Raw genomic sequence first — 8,659 nt, 5'->3', positions numbered from 1 at the left:
GTACAGTAAAGCTTGGCCAGAAAGAGGTGCATATTTTATGAAACATGATGCAAATCCAGAGAAATACAACTACAGGGCTAGCGGGTGCAGGCAACATGAGAAAATATTAATGTTGATTGTTGCAGCATTATATCCAGTTCATCTGACTTTACTTGATTGTTATGATTTCTGACATAGCTGGGCATAAGTGTTTGTAACGGATCTAACTGGCGAGGGGGGAAAAAAAAGATACATTTACAGTCTCTTCAATAAGCAAATTTACAAGGACGCAACTTAAAATTGTCTTTTGATACTACTCAAAAGTTTTACATAGTAGAATTATGGTTGATATGACAATCAACAAATTATTGACAACATGCAATTGCACATGACTTAATGATTAAGAGGGTTAATGCCAACTTCTGTCCATGTTTATAACTGGAGGGGGGAAAAAAAAAAGGAATCGCAGCTCATTGTGAGTGCATGTCGTTATTGTAGCAACCCAAAGTCAAACTTTCATAAGTCATGCATCCTTGCAAATAATACACAATCCAATCACAGCTGTGTGCAACATATTGCAGCATCTGCAGTCTTCCGTGAAGATGCAGGTTAATGACAAGCATTCCTGGTTTGGTGTCAAAACTGTCAGCTGTACATCATCAGTGTCTTGTAACACGGTGACACCTTTTTGCCTAACGAAAAGAAAGGCGAGAGCTTAAACAAGTGACGGCTCTCATGCCTTTCAAATGAATTTCAAATGAAACAAAACAAGCAAACAATAATATCATACAGCAAATTAAGCTAATGAAAGAAACTGGGAATACCAGGATTTAGTATTTGTGTATGTGTGGGTTAGTATAAAGTCAAATATAATGAGACCTCATTCAGTCTCAGGTCTGCTCACTCACTGTAAAAGTGCACCGAGAGACCGCGTCATCTGCAATTCAAATGAGCAATTCACTGATTAGTTAACAGAGCCAAAAGGTCTTAATATAGTCAAGTAATGACTGAAATGCAATTTCCATTCAATCAGTGCTTTTACTTATAATGACTGATATGGAACTCATATCAGCAAAGCAGCGTAATGATAGAACTTTGTGCAAATACTTGCTTAAGCAAACACACATTTGACTCTGAATGTGAGATAATTGGCAAGATATGGGGGAAAATGTCTTTTGCTGCTGAGCCTAATTAGGGAGAGAACATTTTCATAGCTGCCAAACAACAGCAGACAAACCAAAGGTGCCCTATAAAGAATCTGTGGCTTCATTATAATGTGACATCTGATGGTGTGGGAGAGGAGGAACTGTGACAACACGAACATCCGAAGATCATGAATGCTAATGTAAAAGTTCTTTTACAGATGAAAACTTGTAAACGGGTAAAATCAATATGACAGGAACAAGGCTGTGGAGGATGCGTTGTGAAGATCAATACACTTGCTTCGATCTGTGGAAGGCGGTTCGCTGGAGTTTTGATGAAGCACCGGAGGTCAAAGGTTACTGTTGGCATTGATCACTAACAAATGAAGATCATCAGAGAGCCTTCCTGTTAGATCGATGATAAGTTTCTAAAGAGATGATTTATGGAGGACGTTTTTCTTATCAAAATAGCTATTCAAGGTGGGAGAAAGCAATGAGAATAGAAAAGGGGTTTATAAATTGCGCTGGAAGAATATCAGTATGCCTCTATCCATCTGGGGATGCAGCTGGAACGAGTGTTTTTTAAAAACACATCTTGCTGTTAGAATACCCGCTCCCATATTTTGGTTTTATTATAGATGAGGTTTACATTTCATGTTGCTTCAACCTCACCAAGAAGCCCAAAGCATAAAGAATTAAAAAAAAAAAAAAAAAGGGTTCATACCTTTTTTTTTTTTTTTCTGTCAGAGGAAAAACAAAAGGTTGGATATACTGCTGTTTGATTCAAAGAACAGACTTAGAACTGCATAGTATGCATAATTATAAACAAAACATTTTATTGTGAAATAAATCAGTGGGCAGCACAAGTTTCAGAGTTCGACTCCATCTGGTCAGGCCCTTTCTGTGTGGAGTTCTATGTGGAGTGCATGTTCCCCCCATGTTCCGTGGGTTCTCTTCGGGTACCTTCCACAGTCCAATGACATGCAGTTACCGGGGACAGGTTAATTGGTGATTCCAAATTGCCCATAGGTCTGAATGTGAATGGTAGTCTCTCTCTCCCTGTTACCCTGAATCAGATTGGCAGCCTGTCCAGTGTCTACCCTGCCTCTTGCGGTATGGTAGATGGGATGGGCTCCAGCACCCCCCTCAAGCCTCAAGTATAAGTGGAAGAGAATGGATTGAAAAAGTCAGTGTGTATGTGATCTACGCATCTACACAGATCCCAAAAAAACAAACAGAATTTCATGAAACACTGCGAAAAAGGGACATCGGTCTTTGATGAAGACACACTGTCCGAATGCTCTTCTTGTTACTGAAAAACAACTGCAAAAAGACGTGGAATGAGCTCAAAGCAGAAAGTCATGTGCCCAATCAGTAAAAAGCCTTCCATTCAACCGAATATTGTTAAAGTTACAAAAAAGGAACTGTGGCAGAGAACAGTGTGTGCACATGGAGTCCTAGAAAGGACAGCAGCAAATTGGACTGCAGAGTTATGGGTAGGATCAAAAGAAGTATGGGTCAACAGGAGCAAGTATCGTTTTATCAGGTACAACCCACTTCTTAGACAATTTGGAGCAAAGAGTGTGGACACGAGATGAGTGTGAGCTCATAAAAAGTTTTTTTTTCCTATCAAAAAATAAGTTTTAATTTGAAGAAGAACATGCAGAGAATGACAGCAGTTTTTACGATAAGTGTGTTATTGTCAGATGACTTCAAATTCAACCTGCATGGATTTTTTCATAGAAAATTTGTATGGAGAAAGTCAAACACACCACACTGAGACTTTTTCAAATGACTGGGTGCTGCTGCTCTTACAATGGTGCGACTAACTTGTTTTATTGATAGAATCAGAAACTATGAAGTCTGGAAATTTAGGGTGGAAACTCAAAGAAGCCCAGCTGAAGAATATTTTACCCAGTAGAAAAGCTAGCTAGACTTAAGTTTGCTCTTCCAGAGTCCTGACATAAACACAGAGACATACAGTGTGGATGAACTGAAACTGAACTTTGCTGACTGAAACTGGTTGACTGCATTTTTTCATAATGTCAACAATGTCCACAAGCAAAAAAAGATGGCAAGCTGAATACACAAATACTAAAACTGTGAGTTTGTATTTCTGTTAACTTCCAGGTCTCTGAACTGTTTAAAGTTTATCATTTGTTTATTTATAAACCTAGAAAATTTATATACTGCACAGAAATTCATTCTTTACATTTCAGAAATTTCGCTTTTGAACTGAACTTCTAATGGACCTAAAGTCATTCATCTCCTGCTGTATTCATGTCTGAATTTGATCTTTTACAGCATGACTCCTCTTGTTTGAGTTTCCTGTTTCTTCACTGATATTAAAGGCCACCCAGGTGAGGTTTGTTGGCAGATTTTCCTTTCTATCTGAGGGTTAGCAGCTACATGCTGACAGCTTGTCGGGAGCATAAAAAGTAACTTTCCCAAAAAGCCATCATTTCATCTCTGAGGAGCGCATATAATAACTATTTACCTGGTTTTCAACCAAAAGTATTTTAGTCCATGATGCAGGTAGGTTGTGACAAATAATCAACATTTTTTGATACAGTAAGCGATTAGGTCAGTCAAAAAGCAAAAACACGAGCTAAAACAAAGACAAGTATTCGCACACTCATGTGCACCGATCATTTCTATGCAGATATTAATATATACTCGCTAAAACATTTCCTGTGAGACATTTTACTTCAAGCAGCATCATATTCTAAAAAAGAAAAACAATCTGCATTTGTACATGCAGTAGGGCCTCTATGCATTTCTGCAAACTGAACAGCAGGAATGATGCCGAGGTATCACATCTCAGTCCTCAAAGCACTTTGCAACTTGGAAATAATTCAAACAAGCCTGTGCTCAGATGATGTTTTCTATATTTGTTGCAGAGGATAATGATGCTGTTATCACACTGTGTAACAATCTATCTCCATTTACTCTTTGCTCGGCAGTTGCTACTTCACTTTGCTTTCTAACGGTAGGAAAACACTTCAGGAACAAATGTGATAATCATGATTTGCACCAAGAATAGCTAATTAGATAGCCTACTTCCATTTTTGCAGGTGAGGCAATAGTTAAGTTACTTACATGGATAATGACTTTGTCTATATGTGAGAAAAATTCCTGCATAGCTCAAGACTAGCATTTTGACTTAATTTAAACTTTGCACAAAAAGCAGGGAAATTTGTGTTTGTTTATTATTTCTTTGTTGCTTCTTGACAATAAATCTTATACTGTTGGAAGCCTGTATATGAAGACTACAGTACAATGCAAACACTACCGTCATAGCTGCACATTGATGACTGGCCTTTGTACACGGAAATGCAAATTCCCAGGGACACACAGTGACCTTGTCTTTATAAGGCCAGAGTTTGCTTTCAATGCCTTGTGGTCATTTGATTAATTGCAAATTTGATCAGAGAATTTTCATGACTAAACTAAAACTTGATCCAGCATACGAGTGCTGATTTGCTTGTAGGTCACAATGTGCACTTTATGAGGACTGCAAGGTAAGAGGATATAGTCGGAGTCAATAATGACACAGCAGCCATTTTTTGTTTTTGCACCTTAGTTTTACCACTATCGTTACTTTTTTTTTTTCTTCTCCAACTGGTGACTTTAATTTTTGAACTATAAATAGGTGAATGTCAAGACTTCTGACATGATTATTAGGCCGTCTCTTATCATGTTATTCAACCTCTGTCCTGCTGTAATACATGGCTGGTCTGTTTTTAAACAACATTTCTAAACTGCCATTAATTAAAAGAGTGGTTTATCTTTGCAGGGCAGAAACAGGCTGAGATAAAACCAAGTTTTGTGTCACACATATAGATGTTATGGTCTAATTTTCATTGAATTTTGATTCCTGTTTTGATCGGGTAGTGTCTTTCTTGTGTTTCTAACACTATTATGTCTCCCTCTGTATGTATGTGTCTTTTCTGGTATCATGTTTAGTCTTCACAATTTGATGCACTGTGATAATTGTTTTTGTTGTGTTAGGGATGTGAATCGAGTTCAATTCCTTGGCAGTGTTAGTCTGCTTGCATATCAATTCTGCTTATTGGTTCCAAATGCGCTTCAATCAGCTGTTTTAGGTATGTGTGCTGGAGGAAGTAATTGGTGGCGCAGCCTACAGTCAACAGCATGGATATGGACATTTTATTATATTTAATTGCATGAACAGATAAGAGAGTAATGGTAAAGTGGAAACAGGAGAGATACAGGGGAGCAAAAAAAAACAAAAAAACGGACTATGCATCTAACACAACTTTGGCTCTTTTCAAGCACTGGCACTGACAGCATGCTAATGCTAAGCTAGCCAGCAAGCCAGAGTAAGGTTAAAGCTAAGTGAATGCTAACACCAGCCCAGCAGCCAGACCCGGAACAGGTAACAAAGACAGTGATGAGCAGTGAGGCTGCTGCCTCTGTTTCTATCCGACCATTTTTCTACAGTAGAAGTCACTTTGTGCTGGTTTTCATCTCTGCTTTGTGCTGTGGGCTTTGTGTTTATACCTAAATACTAAAAGAAGATCACATGCATGTTCTCATTAGAATACAGATTTGTATTATATAGTTAATGGTAATTATGAGAAAGTGCATTTCACGTCATTTTACGGAGAAACCTGAAAGTAATGCAAAGATTTGTATAACTAATTACTTACTCCAGGGACTAATTAAGTAATGTAATGAATTACTTAAAAAAAAGTTGTGTATAATACATTAATTTTGAGTAGTGATCCCAACACTGAACACAACAAAGAGGGGAAATAACTCTAAAATGCACAAACATTTGACCACACAGAATGCAATTAATTTACACGAATTAATGTTTTTCGTATGCTGCTTAAATATGGTGATGACTCTCAAACCAGAGTGAATGAGAACCCAATGTGAAGCAATAAGGAGCTGAATCGATAAGTAATATCGATAATATACGTAGAATGGGAGGCAGAGCGTTCAGCTTTCAGGCCCTTCTTCTGAGGAAACAGCTTCCAGTTTGGATTCACGAGACAGACACCATCTCTACTATTAAAATTTGACTTAAAACTTTGCTTTTTGATAAAGCATTTGGCTAGGGTTGGATCATGTGACCCTAAATCCTCCCTTAGTTACACGGCAAAAGGTGTAGGCTGCTGGGGGACTCCCATGATGCATTGTTTCTTCTTCAGCCACCTTTTTCATTCAGTATGTGTTTATACACCTCTCTGCATTTAATTATTAGTTATTCTTCATCTCTGGCTCTCTTCCACAGCATGTCTCGGACTTGACTAGGAAGATGGCTGCCCCTCCCCTCTGCTGGAGTTTTTTTTTTCTTCTATTAAAAGGGAGTTTTTCCTTCCCACTGTCACCAAAGCACGTGCTCATAGGGGGTCATGTGACTGTTGGGGGTTTTTTTTTCTGTTGTTGGGTCTTTACCTTACAACATAAAGCATCTTGAGGCAACTGTTGTGATTTGGCCCTATATAAATAAACTGAATTGAACTGATCATAAATTCTTATCAATTCTCATCCCTGGTTGTGCATCTTTGATTTTTACTTCCTGGTTTGTCTTCTTTCCTTTGTGATTGTCTGCTCTACCTTTGTTCTCATCTGTTGTTTAAACCTCTCTATCAGTATGTTCCTTTGTGTATATCCAGTTCTGTTTCAGACTCTCCTTGCCAGATTGTTAGCTGTGCTGCCCTGTCTGTACACCTGTGTAAAATTTAGGTAACTCATGCTTGTTATTTGGATGCCTGCTTCGTGTTCATTTTGTTAGTGTACGTTTTTTGGATTTTGCATTAGCTGAAACGAAGCCTTGCTTTTTGTTATTTGATCTAGCTTGTAATCCTGCATGTGGTCCCCTCTGATTCCTGACCTGCTCCTATAAGAATTTGCTGTTGGACCTGAAGAATAAATTTACACTTAATTCATTGCATTGTTTTAGCTTATTAAATGTTAGCTTAACATGCTGCATTTTTAAAAAAATAAGGAATGATTTTGCACCCGAGTATGTGTGAGTACGGTCTTTGCCCAGGAGATTTTAATCTCACTTCGTTACATAGGGTTAGGGCATTTGAATCTCTTCCTCAAGTCACTTTAAAGTCCACACATTACTGTCCTTAAAAAAAAGTCACATTTAATGATCTCAGATTACATTATCATCAATGGGGGATGTTCAGCAAATTGTAATACTAGAGATAAGCACCCTCAAAGCGCCCCTTGAAATGATGGAGCTCCAGTTTGAGTAGCAGCTTCCATTTGCCAAGTCACACAAGAATTAGAGGCACATCATTCACATGAAAGAAAAAATATATATAAATGCATGGAAGCAGGGTCATTTTTCTGCCATCTGAGTCAAACCTGCATGATACAGGTGTAAGATGTGCACAGTTAGCTTGTTCCCATACTTTTAGACTAAAAAGTGAGATGAAATTTTGCTAACCTATAAACGCCACAGCAGAGGTAGCCTCCTTCAAGTGCAAAATTATTCTACTCTGTTCATCTACAGGCAGTGTGTAACCTAGGAGATCTGTTGGCATGTTTGTGAGCCAGACTGAGTCAGTCAGTGATGTATGATCATCTCTTAAATATCACTTTTCTTTGAATCTGCATACTCTTCTCAAGGCTTTATCATTCTTGGAGTCCAAGAATGGCTTGCAATCCAAGCATATTAAGACATTTCAGCTAGCTGATTCATGTATTTAAAAAAACTGTGGCATGGAGAGTGATTCAAGGTTTTGGTCTATAGCAGTTAAATACCATACCTGTTATGATGGTGCTTTGTGGCAGGCAAGGCAGGACCCAAACACAGGACTCAGAGACAGGGGAATAAACTCAAAGAGGCAGCTTTATTGCTGTAGCAAAAAGAAGAAAAAACAAAATCCTCAAACACAAAAGCACTAACCAACAAAAACTCAGAAACTAGAAATAAACAACTAGGAAATTACCTCTAGTACTTTGCCCAGGGAGACAGCAGGTTGAAGATCTAAACAGGATTACGAGGGGAAGGGCAGCAGGTGGGAACACAGGAGAAACAAATCAGACATAACGAGATGGGGTGACGCAAAAGTAAACACAATGCACGCAAGACCAGGACTACCAAAATAAAACAGGAAATACAACACAGAGACATAAAGTGAGGGACAGTGAGAGAGCAATGAGACAAGATGGGCTGAGGAGAACACAGAACAAGACAACCAGGACACAAAGGGGAACAGAACGAACAGGTAACTAGAAATTAGAATTAAATGATTAAACTAGAAAGTACAAGGAAACTAAACAATACCAAACAAAGACCAAGAAACACAAATCACTACAATGATAAGTAAACTAGGCCAAAAAAGTCCAAAAACATAGTATTTACTTCAACCATATAATCGTGTTTGGTAGCGTTTGGAAAATTAAGTAATTGAAGGTTTGTAATTATAAAGAAATTATATCAAACAAATGTTAACATGCCCTCGATAGCAGTGTTCAGGGTAAATAAGTAAACCAATACTGTAATCATATTACATATATCTGCACATATCGTAGTAAAGTAACATATT

At 38.1% G+C, this 8,659-nt stretch overlaps 1 long non-coding RNA gene across 1 annotated transcript; it reads right to left on the bottom strand.

Annotated features, from left to right (window-relative positions):
* Window positions 1-1,497: 1,497 nt before the first annotated feature.
* Window positions 1,498-8,458, bottom strand: LOC120737669. The gene is made up of 3 exons (XR_005696805.1): window positions 8,060-8,458; window positions 7,877-7,966; window positions 1,498-2,273 (listed from the first exon to the last, which is right to left on the bottom strand). It is a non-coding gene; the product is annotated as an uncharacterized LOC120737669 (long non-coding RNA).
* Window positions 8,459-8,659: the final 201 nt, after the last annotated feature.

This window comes from Simochromis diagramma, unplaced genomic scaffold (assembly GCF_900408965.1).
Source record: "Simochromis diagramma unplaced genomic scaffold, fSimDia1.1 OVJJ01000247.1, whole genome shotgun sequence".
Lineage (NCBI taxonomy): Eukaryota > Metazoa > Chordata > Actinopteri > Cichliformes > Cichlidae > Simochromis > Simochromis diagramma.
Note: the sequence above shows the minus strand (reverse complement) of the source record. Positions and strands in the feature narration are given on the sequence as shown.